Raw genomic sequence first — 25,891 nt, 5'->3', positions numbered from 1 at the left:
TCATCCTTTGATGAACCTTTAGGTAGTTTCCATATCGTGCTTAATATAAGTAATACTGCAGTGAACTGGGGGATGTGAATACTCTTTCTTTCTAAATAAGGATTTAATATATTAGTAATAGTACACCAAATAGAAACTAAAGTCAGCATACTTAATAAGTTCAATTCACCACATTCCAGGATGGAACACATCTTGACTTGTAGAAGTGAAGTTGACCACAATTCAGCTTGCAAACTACTCATGGTGGAAATGCATGACCATATATGCCTAAATGGGAGGGAGTCGATGCCATAGATTTATTCTTTTTTGTTGATTTCATAGTTATTTATGGGATGCTTACTGTGTGCCAGACTGTAGTTCTGTTCTATGATATTTTAGGTTACTTATTATAATTCTGCTTACTAAAATGATACTATATAGATAGATGAAGCTTTGACTTTTTTTCCTTCCTTCCTTTTTAACTTGAAAATTCAACTGAGTAAATTTTAAAGATCTATTTGGCTTTAATGAATGATTCATGAATCAGGCAGTATCCCATGTAGTCTATAGAGAAGAGCTACATACTACAGAAAGGAAACTGTTTTTAAGGCACGACAGAGAATCAGTTCAGTTCAGTCGCTTAGTCGTGTCCTACTCTTTGCGACCCCATGAATCGCAACACGCCAGCCTTCCCTGTGCATCACCAACTCAGGGAGTTTCTCAAACTCATGTCCATCAAGTCGGTGATGCCATCCAGCCATCTCATCCTCTGTCATCCCCTTCTCCTGCTGTCCCCAGTCCCTCCCAGCATCAGGGTCTTTTCCAATGAGTCAACTCTTCGCATGAGGTGGCCAAAGTACTGGAGTTTCAGCTTTAGCATCAGTCCTTCCAATGAACACCCAGGACTGATCTCCTTTAGAATGGACTGGTTGGATCTCCCTGCAGTCTAAGGGACTCTCAAGGGCCTTCTCCAACACCACAGTTCAAAAGCATCAATTCTTCGGCACTCAGCTTTTTGCACGGTCCAACTCTCACATCCATACATGACCACTGAAAAAACCAAGCCTTGACTAGATGGACCTTTGTTGGCAAATTAATGTCTCTGCTTTTCAATATGCTATCTAGGTTGGTCATAACTTTCCTTCAAAGGAGTAAGCGTCTTTTATATTCATGGCTACAATCACCATCTGCAGTGATTTTGGAGCCCAAAAAAATAAAGTCTGACACTGTTTCCACTGTTTCCCCATCTATTTGCCATGAAGTGATGGGACCAGATGCCATGATCTTCGTTTTCTGAATGTTGAGCTGTAAGCCAACTTTTTCACTCTCCTCTTTCACTTTCATCAAGAGGCTTTTTAGTTCCCCGTAACTTTCTTATAAGGGTGGTGTCATCTGCATATCTGAGGTTATTGATATTTATCCTGGCAGTCTTGATTCTAGCTTGTGCTTCTTCCAGTCCAACGTTTCTCATGATGTACTCTGTATAACAAAGTTAAATAAGCAGGGTGACAATATACAGCCTTGACGTACTCCTTTTGCTATTTGGAACCAGTCTCTTGTTCCATGTCCAGTTCTAACTGTTGCTTCCTGACCTGCATATAGGTTTCTCAAGAGGCAGGTCAGGTGGTCTGGTATTCCCATCTCTTTCAGAATTTTCCACAATTTTATTGTGATACACACAGTCAAAGGCTTTGGCATAGTCAATAAAGCAGAAATAGATGCTTTTCTGGAACTCTCTTGCTTTTTCCATGATTCAGAGGATGTTGGCAATTTGATCTCTGGTTCCTCTGCCTTTTCTAAAACCAGCTTGAACATCAGGAAATTCATGGTTTACGTATTGCTGAAGCCTGGCTTGGAGAATTTTGAGTATTACTTTACTAGCGTGTGAGATGAGTGCAATTGTGCAGTAGTTTGAACATTCTTTGGCATTGCCTTTCTTTGGGATTGGAATGAAAACTGACCTTTTCCAGTCCTGTGGCTGCTACTGAGTTTTCCAAATTTGCTTGCATATTGAGTGCAGCACTTTTACAGCATCATCTTTCAGGATTTGGAATAGCTCAACTGGGATTCCATCACCTCCACTATCTTTGTTGGTAGTCATGCTTTCTAAGGCCCACTTGACTTCACATTCCAGGATGTCTGGCTCTAGGTGAGTGATCACAGCATCGTAATTATCTTGGTCATGAATATCTTTTTTGTACAGTTCTTCTGTGTATTCTTGCCACCTCTTCTTAATATCTGCTGCTTCTGTTAGGTCCATACCATTTCTGTCCTTTATCGAGTCCATCTTTGCATGAAATGTTCCCTTGGTATCTCTAATTTTCTTGAAGAGATCTCTAGTCTTTCCCATTCTGTTGTTTTCCTCTATTTCTTTGCATTGATTGCTGAGGAAAGCTTTCTTATCTCTCCTTGCTATTCTTTGGAACTCTGCATTCAGATGCTTATATCTTTCCTTTTCTCCTTTGGTTTGCGATTCTGTTCTTTTCACAGCTATTTGTAAGGCCTCCCCAGACAGCCATTTTGCTTTTTTGCATTTCTTTTCCATGGGGATTGTCTTGATCCCTGTCTCCTGTACAATGTCACAAACCTCCGTCCATAGTTCATCAGGCACTCTGTCTATCAGATCTAGTCCCTTAAATCTATTTCTCACTTCCGCTGTATAATCATAAGGGATTTGATTTAGGTCATACCTGAATGGTGTCGTGGTTTTCCCTACTTTCTTCAACTTAAGTCAGAATTTGGTAATAAGGAGTTCATGATCTGAGCCATAGTCGGCTCCAGTCTTGTTTTTGCTGACTGTATAGAGCTTCTCCATCTTTGGCTGCAAAGAATATAATCAGTCTGATTTCAGTGTTGATCATCTGGTGATGTCCATGTGTTGAGTCTTTTCCTGTTGTTGGAAGAGGATGTTTGCTATGACCAGTGCATTCCCTTGGCAAAACTCTATTAGCCTTTGCCCTGCTTCATTCTGTATTCCAAGGACAAATTTGCCTTTTACCCCAGGTGTTTCTTGACTTCCTACTTTTGCATTCCAGTCCCCTATAATGGGAGAGGGCAATGGCACCCCACTCCAGTACTCTTGCCTGGAGAATCACATGGACGGAGGAGCCTGGTGGGCTGCAGTCCATGGGGTTGCTGGGAGTCGGGCACGACTGAGCGACTTTACTTTCACTTTTCACTTTCATGCATTGGAGAAGGAAATGGCAACCCACTCCAGTGTTCTTGCCTGGAGAATCCCAGGGATGGGGGAGCCTGGTGGGCTGCCATCTATGGGGTCACACAGAGTCGGACACGACTGAAGCGATGCAGCAGCAGCAGCCCCTATAATGAAAAGGACATCTTTTTTGGGTGTTAGTTCTAAAAGGTCTTGTAGGTCTTCATAGAACCGTTCAACTTCAGCTTCTTCAGCGTTACTGGTTGGGGCATAGGCTTGGCTTTCTGTGATATTGAATGGTTTGCCTTGGAAATGAATAGAGATCATTCTGTCATTTTTGAGATTGCATCCAAGTACTGCATTTTGGACTCTTTTGTTGACCATGATGGCTACTCCATTTTTTCTAAGGGATTCCTGCCCACAGTAGTAGATATAATGGTCATCTGAGTTAAATTCACCCAGTCCAGTCCATTTTAGTTTGCTTATTCCTAGAATGTCAACATTCATTCTTGCCATCTCTTGTTTGACCACTTCCAATTTGCCTTGATTCATGGACCTAGTATTCCAGGTTCCTATGCAATATTGCTCTTTACAGCATCAGACCTGGCTTCTATCACCAGTCACATCCACTACTGGGTATTGTTTTTGCCTTGGTTCCATCCCTTCATTCTTTCTGGAATCATTTCTCCACTGATCTCCAGTAGCATATTGGGCACCTACTGACCTGGGGAGTTCCTCTTTCAGTATCCTATCATTTTGCCTTTTCATACTGTTCATGGGGTTCTCAAGGCAAGAATACTGAAGTGGTTTGCCATTCCCTTCTCCAGTGGACCACATTCTTTCAGACCTCTCCACCATGACCCGCCCATCTTGGGTGGCCCCATGGGCATGGCTTAGTTTCATTGAGTTAGACGAGGCTGTGGTCCTAGTGTGATTAGATTGACTAGTTTTCTGTGAGTATGGTTTCAGTGTGTCTGCCCTCTGATGCCCTCTTGCAACACCTACCGTCTTGCTTGGGTTTCTCTTACCTTTCACGTGAGGTACCTCTTCATGGCTGCTCCAGCAAAGTGCTGCCACTGCTTCTTACCTTGGACGAGGGGTATCTCCTCATGGCAGGCCCTCCTGACCTTGAACGTAGAGTAGCTCCTCTCAGCCCTCCTGCACCCGTGCAGCCAACAAAAAGATTCCTTCAGGCTTTGGTAACCTATCTATGGGCTTCCCAGGTGGTGCAGTTGATAAGAACTTCTGCCAATGCAACCGAGGCAAGTTTGATCCCTGGCTTGGGAAGATTCCCTGGGGGAAGAAATGGCAACCCACTCCAGTGTTTTTGTCTGGAGAATCCCATGGACTGAGGAGCCTGGCGGGCTACAGTCCATGGGGTTGTAGAGTTGGACACAACTGAGCACACATGTACACATATTTCCTGTATATGTGGCATATATCCAGGAAAACGGAATAACTCTCCAAAGTGGCCCAAGTGATCATCTTAAAAACATTACTCATCAAAGACAAAAGAAAGATATGTGGTGGCAGGAGAGGAGGCCAATGAAGGAAGTTTGTCAAGAAAAATCACAGTGCACGAGGGTAAGGTTATCATGTCTATTTAAATCATTGCCTTCTCCATGACTAAGAGTTTCGAGAGATTGAGAGTCATCTTTCTCTTCCTAGTATGGAGAGGGAGACACCCTTAGATATGGAGATTAGCCTCGTAAGTGTAAACAGTGTAAACATCTCTCACAGATGAGTAACTTCTCAGTTTTCAGAACTTTTCCTGTATCTGCTAGTTCTTAAAAATAATCATCCTAAAATAATCCTTATTCCAGAGAGCCATATTTGGGGCTGGCAAATTCTCCCCTTCAAAAGGAAGTTGTTTTTTTTTTTTTCTTTTATTCTGAATTATCCATCTCTACCAGAGTTCCTGAATAAAAAATAAATAGAGGGTTCAGGATGGGGAACACATGTATACCTGTGGCGGATTCATTTTGATATTTGGCAAAACTAATACAATTATGTAAAGTTTAAAAATAAAATAAAATTAAAAATAAATAAATAAATAAATAAAAGTGTCAGCTCTATTCTAAGATGAGTCACCTCTTTGCATGAGGTGGCCAAAGTACTGGAGTTTCAGCTTTAGCATCATTCCTTCCAAAGAAATCCCAGGGCTGATCTCCTTCAGAATGGACTGGTCGGATCTCCTTGCAGTCCAAGGAACTCTCAAGAGTCTTCTCCAACACCATAGCTCAAAAGCATCAATTCTTTGGCACTCAGCTTTCTTCATGGTCCAACTCTCACATCCATACATGACCACAGGAAAAACCATAGCCTTGACTAGACGGACCTTAGTTGGCAAAGTAATGTCTCTGCTTTTCAATATGCTATCTAGGTTGGTCATAACTTTCCTTCCAAGGAGTAAGCATCTTTTAATTTCATGGCTGCAGTCACCATCTGCAGTGATTTTGGAGCCCAGAAAAATAAAGTCTGACACTGTTTCCACTGTTTCCCCATCTATTTCCCATGAAGTGATGGGACCAGATGCCATGATCTTCGTTTTCTGAATGTTGAGCTTTAAGCCAACTTTTTCACTCTCTTCTTTCACTTTCATTAAGAGGCTTTTTAGTTCCTCTTCACTTTCTGTCATAAGGGTGGTGTCATCTGCATATCTGATGTTATTGATATTTATCCTGGCAGTCTTGATTCCAGCTTGAACTTCTTCCAGTCCAGTGTTTTTCATGATGTACTCTGCATAGAAGTTAAATAAGCAAGGTGACAATATACAGCCTTGATGTACTCCTTTTCCTATTTGGAACCAGTCTGTTGTTCCATGTCCAGTTCTAACTGTTGCTTCCTGACCCGCATATAGGTTTCTCAAGAGGCAGGTCAGGTGGTCTGGTATTCCCATCTCTTTCAGAATTTTCCACAGTTTATTGTGATCCACATAGTCAAAGGCTTTGGCATAGTCAAAGAAGCAGAAATAGATGTTTTTCTGGAACTCTCTTGCTTTTTCCATGATTCAGAGGATGTTGGCAAATTGATCTCTGGTTTCTCTGCCTTTTCTAAAACCAGCTTGGGGGAGGGATTGGGGGCAGGAGGAGAGGGGGACGACAGAGGATGATATGGCTGGATGGCATCACTGACTCGATGGACGTGAGTCTGAGTGAACTCCAGGAGTTGGTGATGGACAGGGAGGCCTGGCATGCTGCAATTCATGGGGTCACAGAGTCGGACACGACTGAGCGACTGAACTGAACTGAAGACAATGAGGGGAAAAAAATCAGTTTTCTGCTTCTGGATATCCAGTATTCTTGCCCAGAAAACTCTAGGAACAGAGGAGCCTGGTGGGCTACAGTCCCTGGGGTCCAAAGAGTGAGCTGTGACTGAACACATAGAGTCAGGTAAAAGTAGTTAGATAAGAACATGAAAACGGCCTTAAAGCAAAGCAATGATGGTAGCTTTTCTTTTGTGTTTACTGTGTGTATGTGTTCATTCATGGAAAGTTGTGTATTTCCTAGTAAGTATTTGCTGTTCCAGGTGGCGCTAGTGGTAAAGCATCTGCCTGCCAATGCAAGAGACACACTGGTGTGCTACAGTTTATGGGGCCACAGAGAGTTGGACACACTTGAGAGCATGCACACGCGCACACCACACACACATTTGCTGTTTATCAAATGGCAGACTGCTTATCTAGTGAAGAGGTATGCTCTGTTCTACTGATTGAGACTTAGGTTTTAAATGGTGACTGGAAGTCTATTTGTACAATCACCTGCCAACTCTAATTCTTCTTCATTTGGTTTGAGTTTAGAAGATGGAGCCATAGCATGTTTCCTACCTAGGGGAGAATGGAAATTGAAATCACTGCCCAAGTCTTTTCAGAGAAATAATTTCTAATTTCCATCAAGCTCTCAGTCTTTGTCTTTGATGTCATGAGGAGCTTGGGCCCCTTCTTAGTGAATGCTGTGCTTTATCATATTCTTTGGAATGTATTTGTAGAGTCTCTTGGTAACTGAAATTTCTATTTTAGCAACTCTTTATGCACTTACTTACTTGGTGAATACTTACTTAGCTTTTCTCCAAACTGGAAATTACATGTGTCCTATCACTGAATTCAAATCTATACTCCAATATATAGATTTACATATTTTTATAGATAAATTGCAAGTGGCAAAAACTGAGCTCGTATCGTTCTTGTTTAGTCGCTAAGTCATGTATGACTCTTTGTAATCCCATGGACTGTAGCCCGTCAGGCCCTCTGTCCATGGGATTTTCCAGAATACAGGAGTAAGTTATCATTTTCTTCTCCACGGGATCTTTCCAACCCAGTGATCAAAGCTGTGTTTCCTGCATTGGCAGGTGGATTCTTTGCCACGGAGCCACCAGGGAAGCCCGAACTCACATTACTTAATGTAAAATAAGAAGTTTATTATTTTATATGTGAAAACTATGTGAAAACATGATGGATCTGGCCTCACAGATACTGGAACAAAGACTCCAATGCTCTCATGTCTCTCGTATCTGTCTATATTTCTCTTTGTGTTTATGTTTCATTTTTTTCTTTAAATCGCTTTCTTCATGAATTTATTTCCATGATCACAGTTTTTGACCCATGGTTTAATAAATTCATAACCACAGAGGAAGAGAGGCTTTGAACATTCTCAGGCTATCATTTTCATTACTCACACTTGGGTCACACATTCATGTATCACAGTGACCTGGAGAGGTGAGATGTTGGGGATGCTCCATGTTAGACCATGAGCCCATACTTGGGACAAAATGGGTGGGAAATAATTTAAAATAAAAAAAGAAAGGTGGGATGCAGACACATGGTAGCTATTTATCATATCATGAACAAAAAAACCCTGTAAGAGGGACTTGTAGACTTTAGAGCAGAACAGTTAAGCTAATGTACATAACATTTTGTAGGTTGAAACATACATGCACAATGACATCCCTAAAGTGCATGGTGAAGTCAGGGGGGCAGGGTGAATGATAGGAAGCGTGGGGAGGAGAAAATGTGCATTGGGGAAGAACAGAAAGAGGTGTGGGGAGTCCGGAAGTTAATGAGTGAGGAGGGCAAAAATGGGAGAGGTACCAACTGCAAGGACTAGGACAGAGAGCTAGTTAGAGGATGGAGAGAGAAATATGAGGGAGAAAGACCAAGATAATGAGAGAAAAGGACTAAAGATTGATATAGGGGAAGAGAGAAGAGGTCCTAAGAGCATAATTTGTGGTTAAGAAAATTAGTGATATCATCTTTGTATTTGCTCTGTTTTTTTTTTTTTTTTTTTTTGCTGAGTAGAACATTTCAGCATTATTAGGCATATTATACTTAGGGAATTGTGGGTGACATTGATTTCATACTTGTAAAACGCCTTTCAGTATGGTATAAACCAATGTAATGACAATTCTCAAATAGTGGTACTTTTAATCAATGGGAGATAGAACACTATATTTTTTTAAATTGTACAATACTTCAGACACTGAAGAGAGAACAAAACTGTACCCAGTCATGCATGAATGGTGTATATTATAGCAATACTCGTTCTGATAGAACATTTCAAATACCATTTGGCTGTTATTTCTCCCTGGTTTGCTTTGTATCCCATGGAGATGATCTGACCTTAAGCATTTGTTAGCTTCAAAGAGTGCTCCATTCTTGCCTCATCTCTGCAGGACTGAAGAAACAGATCCTTGGTTAACAACAGGAAACCGCATTGATTTTAATATTGTGAATTCTTTACTCTGATGCAGGAAATGTTTCTGGACCATCACAGTGGGCTAGTAGTTATGGAGCTGAATGAATTTCAAATTAGAGCTGAATTTCAAAATATAAACCAACTCTGTAGGTCTTGTATAGTTGTAAGGTGCAGAGGTAGTGTATTAGCTGGCTCACTTGAGAATATCTGTGATTATGTTAATGGGCTTCTGAGTGGACTTATTTCCATCTAAGTGTATAAAACCAAACTTCTTGACTGTTTTCTGTGCTTATAACTCCCCAGAATGAAACAATATGTCAGCATATGTGTGTTGGTTGGATAAATCCAGTAAGATCTCTCTCAGAATTTCAGTCCCGTTGTGCTCAATAGACATAAAGATATGTTCTTTTAGGAGATAAACCTATTGGAGGTTGAGATAATACAGAGGGTCAAACAGATAATTACAGATCTCGCCCAATATAGCTTGACTAATAATTGCAGTCCATGGGGTCGCAAAGAGTTGGACACGACTGAAGTGACTTAGCACAGTGAGAGGAATACAAGACTAACGTCACAGATAATGAATCTAAAACCCTAAATATGGCACATGGCATCGAGTAAAGTCTCTATAGATTGGAGAATTTTAAAATTATAGATAGTATGAACAGTGCAATGATGAAGTGCTACAACATAGTTGAGTACCAAGAGAAGGGTAAGGTTTTAGTGGATAATGCATTTGATACATGTTTCAGGTTTACTCATTCTGCTGACATTTATTGAGTAATTTCCTATGTGCTAGACACTATATGAGGGTAAATGAGACAGAATTCCTGGTTCCTGTGAGCTTTCAGTTTTGGAGGGAATATGGCCTGGTAAATAAATAACACGTTGTGGCATTACACGAAGTAAGACAAAAGCAAATGCTATTCTTACTTAAATGAGTATATTCTCACTTATCTGTGAACCTAAGAAAGCTGAACTCACAGAAACAAAGAGTAGAAGAGGGGCTGAGGTGTGGGTACAATGGGGAGATGCTGGTCAAAGGGCACAAACTTCCAGTGAAAGGTGAGTAAGTTCTGGGGATCTCATGTAAAGCATGGTGACTATAGTTACCAATACGTATAATATACGTGCAAGTTAAGAGATTAGATGTTAACTGTTAACACCCCACAAAAATTTGGTAATTATGTGAGGTGATGGGGGTGTTAAAAAGACATATACATTATGATATGTGTGCTTTAGCTTTCAGGAAAGCAACAAAGTTAGTCTCTAGATATGTAAAATCAATATATAAGTTAAAATCTTGAGACATGAGTAAGCCATTACTGGCTAAAGTAGGAAGATAGAGCTTTTCAGGGAGAGTGAGTTAGATGGGCAAAGCATGAGGGAACACAGTGGGCCCAAGGAGTTGTAAATATTTGTAAATACCACTGGTTCCTTTTTGGGTGATGAGGGGAGAAAAAGGTGGTAGGATACGAGTAAATTACAACAAAAAAACCCCAACATTGCTACCAATTTTAAGAACTTGTGATGTTCCAGGTACAATATTAGGTAGAAATGTTGCCTCACTGCATTCTCATACCATATTTGGAGGATGTAGTATCTTGACTTTATAAATATCAATCTAGTTATTTATGAAATATGTAGGTCTGTTTTATGAAAACCCATTCTCCTTCCGTGAGTTTACACAAGGAGAAAAGTTGGGTTTCTATATTATATTCCCATAGGCTTGGAGATTTGCACATTATACTAACCTGATGGGGAAGCAATGAAACCACATCAGCACTTATGCATGGCTTCAGGATAATTAGTCCCCAGTATAGTTTGCATCTGTGTGTGTCTACAAACAGGATAACACAGATACCTATGAAGAGTGAGCTTGCTTAGAAATATATAAAAAACTCCACTCCCCTTTTCCTTCTATCCAGGTTGCAGATCCTGGCCCCACTTTAACACTAAGTATTTAACCACTTCTACCTGATTTCAGTACGGGAAGAACAAGATGATTACTGGGTTTCAGAACGATAAACTGGTCAAGAATTTGAAGAAAGAAATGAAAGCTTAGAGAAACGGTTAGAGAAAAATTTTAGAAGCCCGCTGTAATATGACAGCAAGTGAAATAATAAGAGAATCTAGAGAGGCAATCATAGATTGAATGACAGAACAAAAATGAATAAGATTTGTTGAGGACACTGAGGGGACCCAAGCTTTTAGCTCTGATCATGGTGGGTTGTGTGTGTGTCGGGGGGGGTGATGGTGCTGAGATGGAAATTACCATAAGAGGAAAATGAATGCACCTCTGGATTTGCTGTTTAAGGAGTCTAAATGTTGAGGTTTGAGTCTTTCTGATAGAGATAGCTAATAGGTCGGCAGGAATACGATCTGAAGCAGAGTCAGCAGGGGCTTCCCTGATAGCTCAGCTGGTAAAGAATCATCCTGCGATGCAGGAGACCCTGGTCAATACCTAGGTCAGGAAGAAGGGAGAAGGAATAAGCTACTCATTCCAGTGTTCATGGGCTTCCCTGGTGGCTCCGACGGTAAAGCATCTGCCTACAATGTGGCAGACCCAGGTTCAGTCCCTGGATTGGGAAGATCTCCTGGAGAAGGAAATGGCAACCCATTCAAGTAGTCTTGCCTCAAAAATCCCACGGATGGAGGACCCTGGTAGGCTACAGTCCATGGGGTCTAAAAGAGTCGGACATGACTGAGCAACTTCACTTTCTTTCAGGATATTCCAATTGTTGATTGAGAAAAAGTGTACAATGTAAGGGTTAAGTTTTATTTGGAGCAAAAAGAGGACAACGGCCTGGGAGACAAGATATTAGTTCTGAGAAATTGCTCTGAAGAGTTCAAGGGGAAGTTCAGTATATGTATGTGATTTTGGCAAACTTGGTACCTGCAATCAAGTCCACATTTTTGCAGAAGGTTATTGCTACTCACGAAAAGCAGATGTCACCATTTATCATCTTAGTGCTTTTTTAGATATGAAGGGATGCAAAAATTGGGCTCATAAAATCTCCTGAAAGTGTCTAACTATATGAAGTCCTATTCTGCCAGTTTTTCCCAGAGCACAGAGTGCCTCATTTCTGATCTCTCCACTGAGGTGGCAAGCAGGGTGTGTTGGAGGTCAGTGGTCACAGCAGCTTGTGATTAATCCTTGTAGAGGCAGAAGGCAAGTACCAATTTTAAGTTGGCACAAAGCATATAGTATTGTCTTTGGAGTCACAAAGTAATATAATATGAAAGAAAATTTCTATAGTAGAGAGAATGTTCTTTGTACTTGGAAATATCCAACAAATGAATTAATGTTGGGAATGCTGATGGACTTAAAAACGTTCTTAAAACTGGCAGTGACACAGGTCCTAAGTATAATTTTTAGCCAGAGAAGTTTAAAATCTTTCAATTTTTTCAATCATTTTTTCTTAAACAGAAATGAGCAGAAAGAAATATCTTGCCCAGGAAAAGCCTCATGGTCTTTAGTTGTTAGTTCTATAAATAGGACTTTATGATTTTGTTGCCTTAAAGACACACAAGATAAGACTCTTGGATTTAAGTTTTATTCAGAGACCTTACTGAGGATGATAGCCCTTAGGCAGCCACTCACTTAGCTATGAGAAAACTTCTCTGAGGAGGTAGAGAAGAAGCAATCTCTCTCTCTCTCTCTCTCTCTCTCTCTCTCTCTCTATATATATATATATATATATATATAGTGTGCACACAATTTCAGTTGTGTCTGACTCTTTGCAACCGCATGGACTGTAGCCTGCCAGGCTCTTCTGCCCACTGGATTTCTCAGGCAAGCATACCGGGATGGGTTACCATTTGCTTCTTCAGGGCATCTTCTCGACCCAGGGATTGAAACTGCGTCTCCTGTATTGGCAGGCGGATTCTTTACCACTGTGCCACTTGGGAAGCCCATGCATCTGACTATCTAAGGGCCCATCTATCCAAAACACAGCGTGCCTCGTCCTGTTTTTCATCCTGAATTCCTTTTGGTTGCACAGCAGGTGGGCAAAGGCAGTGGGACATGACTCAAACCTTGTGGAACTGGTTGGTAAACCCGCATTCTTTGGTTCTTCTTTGTTCACAACTTGCCTTTTCACTCAACAGAATATCATAGATACATGATAGCATTTGTGTAAAAATAGATAAATTATATATTATTATATAATACATGTTGCCATAGAAAAATATCTGGAAGTGGTCATACCTTAAGTGTTGGCTAGGGTGAGGAAGAAAAGACATATGTAATCTTTTCATCTAATTATTATAATTACATGTTAATTATTTAAATATGTATCATATTTAATAATTTTCTATAAGAATTTCATAAGCGTATATTTTTGTTATAAAAAGGCAAAAAACAAAAACTTTAAAATGGTATATGATAATACCCACTAAATACAGTTTAAAAAGTATTAATATTAGAATCAAATGGCGTAAGATTATTTCACATTGTTAACGTATGTGTTACGGAAGCCATATAACTCGACCACAGAAAGTTGTATCTAACTAGCTATAGTACAGATAAACAAGGTAATCAGTTCTGAATGATGTATAAGGTGATGATGTTTTCTTGTTCATGGAAAGCAAGTACAAAATAATAAGGGGTTAGAGATCTAGGTCATCAGCCCAGGATGCTGCATTAATTCTTCTCATAGGAGTACAAAGGATTATCAGTCAACTTTGTCAGCTCTAATCCCATCTAATGCTTATACTGCATAATAAGAGTAATTGATCAACCAAAGGACATTGCAGGCTTTTTATAAATTTCTCTTAAGTACCTCGGAATCACACTTTGAATTTTATGACTTGAAGAATAGGATTGCTTTTTAGAACTTGTTAGTGACCAGCTTTAAATTTCTAACATAACTAGGCATTTGTACATCTATTAGACTCTTAAAAAAAATACTTACACCTTTTTATAAACTTGAATAGAGAAATCCCACTTTGGCAACCCCTAGACTGTGACGAGGCATAAATATTATTTCCTTACTGTGTCCCAGAACTCACTTATCATAGTTGATTTGCTTCATTATATTGCTTCTAAAAGTTTTGAATTGCCAAGAAGAATACTTTATGAACTACAAATTTAAAGAGAAAATAAGTTGAAAGTTACAGCATTACTATATGGTCTTTAGCATTTTTAACCAATAAATTGCCTTGGATGCTTTTACCTCAGAGAATGGAAAAAGAAATGTGGGAGCAAAACTGAAAAGATGCAAACAATTAACAAGTGCTTGTGAGGTGGTTGGATGGCATCAGCAACTCAGTGGAATGAGTTTGAGTAAGCTCCAGGAGTTGGTGATGGACAGGGAGGCCTGGCATACTGCAGTCCATGGGGTTGCAAAGAGTCAGACATGACTGAGCGAATGAACTGAGCTGAACTGAACTGTGAAGTAGTATAGAAAGAAAATCAGAAGCAAGATACCCCCAATTGTGGTCTTCATCATCCAATCTATCCTCCCTGAATGACTTAGTAATGACTTGTTCATGTGCTTGATAGTCATTATCAATTGTTAACAGCGATGACCCTCCCAGTCAGTATAAGAACCTTAAGTGCTTTTTGAATATTAAAGGAAATATAAGACCATACTCAAGTGCCAGTGGTTGGAATGTATTCTTTATACCTTTGAAAGAAGCCAAGGTTAAGGTTAATGGTATATAACTTCTTCAGATTTATGAGTATCTTTGTTTAAAGTGCCTCCGCATAGGAAGTTCATATCATATAATAATTTCTTGATGTTTGCATCTTGACCCAATCCATTATTTTCATCATTTTTGTAGATACTGATAGTTTCCAGGACTTAAAAGAAGATGAGGGTTTTCATTCTTCTCTCTCACAACATGGTTATCTGGTGCTTTGGGACATGGACAGTCTTAGGTGGAAGTTTCCCAGGGAAATAAATATTTATTAAGCATCAAATGTACACATGTGCTCATATATATGTGTGCTCACAAGCATGCACACCACATTCAGTTATACCCTCTACTCTGTCAGCTCAGTGGAGTCCTGGGCGCTAAATCTTCAAGGCATTGTGTTAGAATTCTGCAGGAAGGGTCCATAGAGGTGTTGAGTTGCTGTTCTAGTTGCCGTATTCAGCTCCTCTTTAAATTGGAAACAGGAAATCACTGTCAATGCAGGAATGAGTAGGATTCTTAGCCAAGAGTACAGTGGAATTGTAGGCTGTAGGGCTTGCTTGATTTTTACATCCTATTTATGTAGGGGTGCTTGTTTCTGGACAAATATTTCAAGATAGTCCTTCTATATCTTGAACACTATTTGTTTTACCATGGAACATTCTTGTAACATTTTTCCTGGTGATGAACAAGCCATCTGATACTTAAAAAAATAAAGATAGCTGAAGCACTTGTAATAGCCAATTTTACATTTGATTAGAAATCGAGAAGAGTTTTGATTAAAACCTTTCAAATATTACCTAAACTATGCATGCATGCGTGCTTAGTCGGTAAGTTGTATCCGACTCTTGGGGACCCCTAGCCCACCAGGCTTCTCTGTCCATGAAATTTGCCAGGCAAGAATATTGGGGTGGGTTGCCATTTCCTTCTCCAGGGCCTCTTCCTGACCCAGAGATTGAACTTGCACCTCCTGCATTGTAGGCAGATTCTTTATCACTGAGCCATCTGGGAAGATTATGGGTTAGAGGTGGCACTATGGTAAAGAACCCACCTGCCAGGGCAGGAGTCAGGAGAGACTCCAGTTCAATCCCTGGGTCGGGAAGATCCCTTGGAAGGAGGGCATGGCAACCCACTCCAGTCTTCTTGCCTGGAGCATCCCGTGGACAGAGGAACCTGGCAGGCTACAGCTTATGGGATTGCGAAGTCAGATACGACTGAAGCAAATTAGCACACACACACATCATATCTGTGCAACTCTAACATCGTTTATGTTGAAGTATTCTAAAGTAAATTTTAGAAAATGTAGTACTTCACTTCTGTTGGCAATTGTCAGAACCACTAAAAGCTATGCAAATAGTTGGCCTCAAATAAACCCTGATAAAAATTAATCATATTCATTGAAAGTTATACTTATGTTAGCAGTTGTTATTGAAACAAGCCTAGCAATGTTTACATCAATGTTTTACATATACAATCCTTGCTTAGTTTAATGACTAGGAAAATTTAATTTCTGAGTTGTCTTTGAAAGAACAACAAAAAAGATGTATTTAGAGTTTTATCAACATTGTACATGTATGCAGAATATATTCTTTTGTGAATGAGTGTATGAAATTCATTCATTCATTTATTTATAAAGGTTTATTGAGTGTCTCCTATGGTTTTGACATGCAGAATAAGGATGGATAGGATGTGGCATGTGCCCTGAGGAGTATAAAATCTCTTACAAATATGCTCATGAAGCAAGTACAAAAAATAACTTGAGAGCCCTTATTTTAGTTTTATAAGTAGAGCATGTACATGAGAAACATTTGGCTAATACAGAAAAGTAAAAAAGGCATATTAAAACCATCTAAAACCTATGTATGTTTTAAATAAATTTTCTTTTTAAAAATATAATTGTTATATTTAATATAATAAATATTGTATATAATTTATTCTTTAAAAATTATAAATAAAAATTATAATTATACATGTCCCCCACCCCACATAACCCAGATGCCACCCTCATTTGGATGGCATGAGGCTAGAGGAACACAAACTGGTTTGCTCTCTTGTGAACTGGTCATCTGGAGTCCCTCCAGGAAGGAAGCTAATATAATGCTTTGTGCCACTAGAACTCCTTAAACGGTTTGAAAAGTGGTGACACAAATTTATACATATGCAAAAATTCACTGAGCTGTACACCTAAGTTTTGTGTACTTTAGAACATCTGTGTTATTCCTCAGTTTTTAAAAAGTTCACGAGGTGATTAACACTGTGTAAGAGTTTTGTGAGAAATGACTCAGTACATGACTTACATGTGGGGGTGTAAGATAGATCATTTTCTCCATCGCTGTAGTCAAGTGACCTTGAGATCTGGTTCTTTTCTTTTTCTCCATTTTGAAAGGATTTGAATTAGATATTGTCTCAGAATACTGCTTGGTAAGAATTTGGGATCTATAGGTAAATAAAGGGAAAACAGACAGACAAAAAACTGTTAGATTCAGTTCTGTTCCTGTCAGCGTTCAAGCACAGTATTTTGCTATTTAATCAAACAAATGATACTATATTAATGATATTAGTTTATCCAACATAATTATTAATTAATGGTGACATATTCCCAATAAAATCAATTGGCTCATAGTAATAATCTACATTTCTTTCATCTCCTGCAGGGAGGGTGAATTATAACTCCAAACAATTCTTTTGTCTTGTCATTTCAGTGACATGAAACAGTTTGAATGGATTTAGGTGTAATGTACAATATTTCCTTTGTTTTCAGAGCAAAAAGCCCATTAACAGTTATTTCAGGATTACCGTGTTTATGACACTTGTAAATTGATTTATGGTATTAGCCAAGCATGTGAGGGAACAAAAGCCTTTTCATTTTCTTTGTGTTTATTCTTTCCCAGTTTCAAGGTGTTGAGTGATTCAGATCACACTTTAGGCTTATGGAAATATGCTGGACTTCCTCCCTAGAAGACCTAATTTTGGAATGAAAGGAATCGTTTAGCTTGACAAGCGCATAAAATGGAGTTGTGTAAAGGGGCACTTGAGGTCCCAGGGAAGTGAGGGTGACATCCACCCCATCCTGAAAATGTCAGATGGCTTTGTATAAGACACTTTGTGTTACAAAGTGTCACTAATTCTCAAGCTCTTATTTTTGAAAAGAAAATGCAATTTACATAATTCTATGATATGACACCAAGCCAGACTATTACGCAGATCCATTGAGTTATTTTTAAAGCTGCAATTTGGATACCAATGTCATAATATATCTCTTCCTGCTGATTATAATAAAAGTTGCTGATCTATTTCAAGCTTCTTAGTTGAAAAATGTTATTTAATGATTTAGCATGCATGAAGTTAATTCCGACCCCCAGAAATCATGGTGGCAGCAGCAACTTCATGCTGTTTCTCAGTAAAGAGGAATGTCAACACAGCACTTTTGGGGGCTGATTACCTTCTATGCCTTCTTTAGAAATGGCAGATGGACAGCCGCTGACATGGCTGCTTTGTGTAGCTGCTGCAGTAGATATAAGGCTTTTAGAAACAGTGATCATGAGAGTTTTTTTTTTTTCCTTTTGAAGCTGATTTATTATATTTTCTCTTTAGAAATTTGACCTGAGCATGTTTGTGAAAAATTATTATTAACAGAAAATAGCAAGAATGTGAAAAATACCACCAAGATAAATTTTAATATCTTGAACTAGCTGCCTTCTAAGCTGTTTTTTGATCAATTACCTCACTGGTCAGATTCTGGTTCATTTAAAAGGAAGTAGGAATGTCCATATTTTGAGATTAAATTATATGAATTTGCACTACATTATTTCCTTCAAGGAAGAAAGCGTTTATAATTCAGTAGGACCTTTGGAGAACAATAGTGTCAGAGGTTTTTGAGTAAACATGACACCGTTACTGTTAAGTGTAAAAAACAAGTGGCTGTTAGGAATGATTATTATGCAGAATATATTAACAAAAGCAACAAGACATTTAATTTTAAAATACTTGTGTTTCTCTTCAATTTAGAAAGGTAGCATATAATAGTTCAGTGTGAAAATGTAATCTTGATTTATTCTATTCCTTTTTGCCTTTTTTATATTTCATTAATGGAATTTAAAGTAGACTCCAGTAGAAACAATGCAAAATCAGCGAATTAAGACTCAAAGCATGAAAGAAGTACCAGAAGGCATCAAGTATTCTACTAACAGCTACCCAGATTAAAATAATTACTATATTTTGGGTTTATATTTTCTTTAGTTCGACCATGACATGACAAACTCATAAAGCAATAAGAAACAAGTATTGTGTTACATTATATAATTGTTGTTCAGGATGTGTGGAGCAGAGATACACTTATGCTCAAAGGGATTCGATATGAATCTAGTTCAAACAGAAGAGGTCTGGATAGCATGGTAGCCTTAAAGGAACCTTTCTTCCTATTTTCTTTTGTTCTACAAGTAAGCTAGTGGAAGTTCTCAAGACTTTGTTTTGCCTTAAGGAATCTCCTTACTGCTATTGGAATACTTCAGGATAATCTCTGATTTCCATTGATTGAATAAACATTAAAAATGTCTTTATTATGGAAATATTAAAATATACCTCAAAATAAATCATTTCTATATATATCTATTGCATAGCTTCAGCATTTATCAACACTGTATCGATTCTTTTATTCTTTCTGCACTATATCAGTTAGCCCTTCCTGCATTGCAACCATGCTAAAACAGATTGATTTCATACAAGACACATTTGTTATTGTTGGTTAGTCTACCATTTGTTCTGGTATATAGAAGATGAAATATAAATATATATATTTTCCCTTCTACTCTTCTGCTCCTTCTGAAACCTCTTGAGTGGGTTTCTGAAACAAAAGGCATATTAAATAAAGTTGCATGTTTCTGTTAATCTAAGTTTTATGTGATATGGGAGCCCTCATAAGGAAATAAGCCACTCCAGTGTTCTTGCCTGGAGAATCCCAGGGACGGGGGAGCCTGATGGGTTGCCGTCTGTGGGGTCGCACAGAGTCCGACACGACTGACGTGACTCAGCAGCACAAGGAAATAAAGACCTGAACAAGTGGTTATTCATGCCACACTTGAGAAAGAGCAGAAAGTTGTAGAAATGTAGTAGGAAAAAAAGGCATCTGAGCTAAGTGTAGTGACCTGCAAGAAACTTGGCAAGGTCTGTTTATTTGGATTCTTGGCAGCATCCCTCCATCTTCAGAGATAAGGATGTTCCTTTTCCTCATGGTAGAGGAGGGCAGCTCTTACATGAAGGTTTTATGAATTTGCTTCAGGAGAAGGTCAAAGGGTCCTTCAGGCCTTCCCATTCCTAAAATTCCTTCAGCTTAAAATACTCAGTATGTCAAAGTGCATGTTTAGGAATAGGGTGTCCTGAATCCCAGGCAGGACACAAGCAGTTCTGCTGATCTTAACCAGTCTTGGATGGATACTGATCAGGCTGCTCTTAGATGTGTGTCCAACTGGCAGGTCATCTGGGGCTGGCTCATCTAGGGAGGCTGTCCTTCCACATTGGTGGCTGGCTGGCTGGCTGTTGGCCAGGATTATAGAGGGTGATGTGAAGATGTCACTCATCTTCCGGTAGGCTAGTGCAGTCTATACTGAACAGAGTTCCAAAAGAGAATAAAACATGCATGAGTTCTTGAAGCCCCAACTCAGAGCTCACACTGTTGGTCAAAGCCGACCAGATGGAAGAAGTGAGGAAATGCATGTAAAGTCATCTGGCAAAGCATGTGGATGCATGAGAATGGAAGACTTTTTGTTATCAATCTAACATGGTCCACCCACACCTAAAAAAAAAAAAACAAAACTCGCCTATTTAGTAGAGTGTTTAAAATCTATTAATAGCATTTCACCAGTAAATACAGTCAGCAAAAACAGACTGGGAGCTGACTGTGGCTCAGATCATGAACTCCTTATTACAAAATTCAGATTTAAATTGAAGAAAGTAGGGGAAACCACTAGACCATTCAGGAATGACCTAAATTAAACCCCTTACAATTATACAGTAGAAGTGACAAATAGATTCAAGGGATTAGATCTGATAGACAGAGTGCCTGAAGAACTGTGGACAGAGGTTTGTGACATTGTACAGGAGGCAGGGATCAAGACAATCACCAAGAAAAAGAAATGCAAAAAGGCAAAATGGTTGTCTGAGGAGGCCTTACAAATAGCTGTGAAAAGAAGAGAAGAGAAAGGCATAGGAGAAAAGGAAAGATACACCCATTTGAATGCAGAGTTCCAAAGAATAGCAGAGAGAGATAGAAAGCCTTTCTCAGTGATCAGTGCAAAGAAATAGAGGAAAACAATAGAATGGGAAAGACTAGAGATCTCTTCAAGAAAATCATACCAAGGGAACATTTCATGCAAAGATGGGCACAAAAAAGGACAGAAATTGTATGGACCTAACAGAAGCAGAAGATATTAAGAGGAGGTGGCAGAAATACACAGAAGAACTATATAAAAAAGATCTTCATGACCCAGATAATCACGATGGTGTGATCACTCACCTAGCGCCAGACATCCTGGAATGTGAAGTCAAGTGGGCCTTAGGAAGCATCACTATGAAGAAAGCTAGTGGAGGTGATGGAATTCCAGTTGAGCTATTTCAAATCCTAAAAGATGATGCTGTGAAAGTGCCGCACTCAATATGCCAGCAAATTTGGAAAACTCAGCAGTGGCCACAGGACTGGAAAAGGTCAGTTTTCATTCCAATGCCAAAGAATGCTCAAACTACCACACAATTGCACTCATCTCACACGCTAGCAAAGTAATGCTCAAAATTCTCCAAGCCAGACTTCAACAGTATGTGAACCTTGAACTTCCAGGTGTTTGAGCTGGTTTTAGAATAGGCAGAGAAACCAGAGATCAAGTTGCCAATATCCGTTGGATCACTGGAAAAGCAAGAGAGTTCCAGAAAAACATCTGCTTCTGCTTTATTGACTATGCCAAAGCCTTTGACTGTGTGGATCACAGCAAACTGTGGGAAATTATTAAAGAATTAAAGAATACCAGATCACCTGATGTGCCTCCTGAGAAATCTGTATGCAGGTCAAGAAGCAACAGTTAGAACTGGACATGGAACAATAGACTGATTCCAAAATCAGGAAAGGAGTATGTCAAGGCTGTGTATTGTCACCCTGCTTATTTAAATTCTATGCAGAGTACATCATGTGAAATACCAGGCTGGATGAAGCCCAAGCTGGGATCAAGATTGCTGGGAGACTTATCAATAACCTCAGATATGCAGGTGACACCACCCTATGGCAGAAAATGAAGAAGAACTAAAGAGCCTCTTGATGAAAATGAAAGAGGAAAGTGCAAAAGTTGGCTTAAAACTCAACATTCAGAAAACTAAGATCATGGCATCTTGTCCCATGACTTCATGGCAAATGGATGGGAAAACAATGGAAACAGTGGGAGACTATTTTTGGGGGCTCCAAAATCACTGCAGATGGTGACTACAGCCATGAAATTAAAAGATGCTTGCTCCTTGGATGGAAAGCCATGATCAGCATACTAAAAAAGCAGAGACATTACTTTGCCTACAAATGTTAGTCTAGCCAAAGCTATGATTTTTCGAGTAGTCATTTATGGATGTGAGAGTTGGACTATAAAGAAAGTTGATGTTTGGCAAAACTAATACAATTATGTAAAGTTTAAAAATAAAAAAAAAAATAAAAAAAAAAGCTGAGTGCCGAAGAATTGATGCTTTTGAACTGTGGTGTTGGAGAAGACTCTTGAGAGTCCCTTGGACTGCAAGGAGATCCAATCAGACCATCCTAAAGGAGCTCAATCCTGAGTATTCATTGGAAGGACTGATGCTGAAGCTGAAACTCCGTACTTTGGCTACCTGACTCATTTGAAAAGACCCTGATGCTGGGAAAGATTGAAGGTGGAAGGAGAAGGGAACAACAGAGGATGAGATTGTTGGATGGCGTCACTGACTCAATGGACGTGAGTTTGAGTAAGCTCCAGGAGTTGGTGATGGAGAAGGGAAGCCTGGGGTGCTGCAGACCATGGGGTCACTCAGAGTTGGACATTACTGAGCGACTGAACTGAACTAGATAGTTTAGTGAAAAGTGTTTTAAGTCATTATGATTTTATTACTCTAATAGAAGCCCTACAGGTTATCTGTACTCTTTGAATCAAAATATTATTACCAGAGGCTATATCCTAGTTACCACTAACAACGAAGTTACCGTCAGTGTCACTGGTAGTAAATTGCATTTATTATCCTGTCATGTATGCTAGGGCTTCCCTCATAGCTCATTTGGTAAGGAATCCGCCTGCAATGCAGGCGACCTGGTTTGATTCCTGGATCCGCTGGAGAAGGGATAGGCTACCTACTCCAGTATTCTTGGGTTTCACTTGTGGCTCAGCTGGTAAAGACTCTGCCTGCAATGCGGTAGACCTGGGTTCGATCCCTGGGTTGGGAAGATCCCCTGGAGAAGGGAAAGGCTACCCACCCTAGTATTCTGGCCTGGAGAATTCCATGGACTGTGTAGTCCATGGGGTCACAAAGAGTCGGACACGACTGAGCCACTTTGACTCACTCACTCACTCATGTATGCTAAACATATATTACGTCACTTAACACTCGCTAAGTATGCTTACAGGGTGGCAACTCTTATATTCGTTTATAGAAGTGAATGGTAAAGGTTAAAGGAAGTGCCCACGGCTACATAATTAGTTGAGTGATTGCTTTGAAGTCACGATAAACTGACTCCATTCTCCATATTCTTATTTACTACATATTTTTCTCTCTCGTGGCTGGTCAGCAGTCTGCAGTATCTTGACATTTACTTACGGAGGCCAGGTGGAATGGAAAGGCTAAGCCACCTCTCCTCCAGTTCCTAAAGCAGAAAATGAATAAGTTAAGAGTAATTTGTTCAGATTTACCGCAGTGAAGCTGTGTTAAGAACATGATACAGATCTATGGGTTCACTTTGTAATGTTGTTGATACGTGTATGTTAGAGGCTGCTGTTTTGGAGAAACAAAGACCTTCATTTTCTTATTGCTGTATTAGAAGCGTCTCGTGTGGTATGCATGCCTATCCATGTTTCTGTTTCTGTTGAAACCAATGTTTTCCTAGTTTTTATCACGCTAGTCATTCTGGAAAAGTTAAGTCAGGAAGGGTCAATTTAATAACAGTGAGACATCCATTTCCTTTTGAGTGAGATGTCATGAATATTTTGTTTGTTTCTGAGCAGGATCTAGCATGGCAGGAAGATATAACCCAGTTGGTCCAGATTCATGAAAATTCATTGGTTCTTTTTTGGATCTGAGTTAATGTCATTTAATCAGCTTTATGTAACTATGCCTCAAAAATAGCTCAGTATATTTTTTTATTGTCTTAGTGTCAGCACCATCCTGAGTTCCAATAAAGACTTTTATCTTGAGTTTTGATGTAAAGCATTAAATTCATATTCTTTCAAAAAAAATTTTTTTTTTTAAATTTATGGCTGTGCTGGGTTTTTGTTGCTGTGTAGGCATTTCTCTAGATGCAGAGAGCCAGGGCTACTCTCTGGTTGCAGAGTGCAGGCTTCTCGTTGCGGTGGCTTCTCTCGGGCAGGCTTCTCCTTGCGGTGGCTTCTCTCGGGCAGGCTTCTCCTTGCGGTGGCGCACAGGCTCTAGGGCACGCAGGCTTCCGTAGCTGCAGCAGGCGGGCTCAGCGGTTGTGGCTCCGGGCTCTCGAGCACAGCCACAGTAGTTGTGGCATCATGGCTTAGTTGCTCTGGGGCAAGTGGGATCTTCCTGGATCACAGATCAAACCTGTGTCGTCTTCATCGACAGGTGGATTCTTTACCATTGAGCCACCACGGATTCTCTAAATTTGTATTCTTTGAACAAAGATAAAGAGAATGTGCTTTTATTGTTATTGTACTGTTGTAAAACCTAATTACTAATAGTATGCCCTTTTATGCCTTCTGACGGTGAGATTATGCCTGACATTCCCTTTTCAGTATGAAAGCTGTTTGGGGCTGTCGTCATCACCACCTAATGGAGTGTGGCTTGCAGGGGGTCATATTTTAACTTGCAGTTACTTTTATGTAACAGCCTCTTAACTATAAGTCTCAGGTAAATTGAAGCTAATCCCTGCAGGTGATAAGGTCAGATATAAAACTAACTATTACCCCTATTCTGGAAACTAAGGATGTCATCATTGTTTGTTATGGGGCTGAATTTATATGCTTATTTTAAGCCAGGGCTTCAATGTGGCGTGCTTTTATGGGAGAGAATTTCTTGGATCAGGACCATGTTGTTAAAAATCATTAAAATTACAAAAGTCATATTGTCACTGTAGAACAATTCATATCTATGAGATATTTTACTATGGCAATTAGAGACAGTTGAGCTCACTAACCTAAATCAGTGATTAATTGAAATTAAAGCCTGTTCTTACTTATTTGACTGTCTAGTATTTTTATTCTCTATTTCAGGGTAGGATGATAGATTAATCTGGAAATTTGGTCTCTTAATAGCATTTGAAAGCCTTACTCCCTACAGATAGAGGACTGCTCAAATACATAAAATACCTTTAAATCAGCATTGACTATTAATGGAACAGAATATTAAGTAATAAATTGCAGGTAAATGTTTATATATAACTATAAACAATGAATTTAGATTATTATCACAGTATATTATCACAGTATTTCAAGAGAAGGAAAAGGAAAATTCAGAAGTCAAGGAATTAACATTTTCATCTTGCGTTTTTACCTTAGAAGTAGCTAAATGATTCATTCTCTCTCTACAAATAATATAGAACTGAGTTTTTCGTCCTCAGGCAATGTTCTGCTTTTTATAATGAAATCAATTTTTTTCACATTTTATTTTGTAGACTGGGATAATTCATTTCACCAGGAAAATGGTGTCATTTAACATAATAACCTTTTTGAAAATACTTTTAATTACCAACATAAGTTATTTTTCATTTTAGGAAATATTCTGAACCATACAAGGGTAGTTGTTTTTTTGTTTTTTTTTTTTGTTTGTTTTTTTTTCCCAATTTCCATTTTACAAATGGGTCAAATGAGATCAGACAAAGTAAAATTGGCATTACTCTAAGAACAAAGATTCATGACATTTTGTGAATGTCATGGAGGGAGTTGGGAGTATTTTCCTTCATGATCAATATAACTTTAGTCAAAATACAAATGTGTTGCTGTATTTTTAGACTTTCTATAACAGTAACACTGTAGCATTAGTTACTACTTTGGATTTTACCTACTTGCATAACTGTATGAAAAGCTCTACTGCATAATATCTTGAGGTACAACTTGATAGAAATTTTAAAAAGTCAAGATATTTGGAGTTAAATATAAATTAAATTGCTTATCTGACTCTACTTACATTAATTTTTCTACTAGTTATAATGAATGACTAAATTCTTTTTACAGAAAAAAAATAAGTACCTGGAAAA

The 25,891-nt window shown here is 39.0% G+C and overlaps 1 protein-coding gene across 10 annotated transcripts in view; it reads left to right on the top strand.

Moving 5' to 3' along the window:
* CHL1 (cell adhesion molecule L1 like) overlaps positions 1 to 25,891 on the top strand; it is a 352,993-nt gene that overhangs the window by 224,831 nt on the left and 102,271 nt on the right. The window contains exon 1 of one of the 10 annotated variants that reach the window (XM_044934073.2): positions 12,706 to 12,830. The exons of 8 other annotated variants lie outside the window; for them this stretch is intronic. The gene's annotated coding sequence lies outside the window, so the exon portion shown is untranslated. Of the gene's footprint in view, positions 1 to 12,705; positions 12,831 to 25,035; positions 25,059 to 25,891 lie in introns of those variants that run through there. One more of the 10 variants, XM_044934074.2, reaches the window with a different exon arrangement.

Source organism: Bubalus bubalis, chromosome 21 (genome assembly GCF_019923935.1).
Source record: "Bubalus bubalis isolate 160015118507 breed Murrah chromosome 21, NDDB_SH_1, whole genome shotgun sequence".
Lineage (NCBI taxonomy): Eukaryota > Metazoa > Chordata > Mammalia > Artiodactyla > Bovidae > Bubalus > Bubalus bubalis.
Note: the sequence above shows the minus strand (reverse complement) of the source record. Positions and strands in the feature narration are given on the sequence as shown.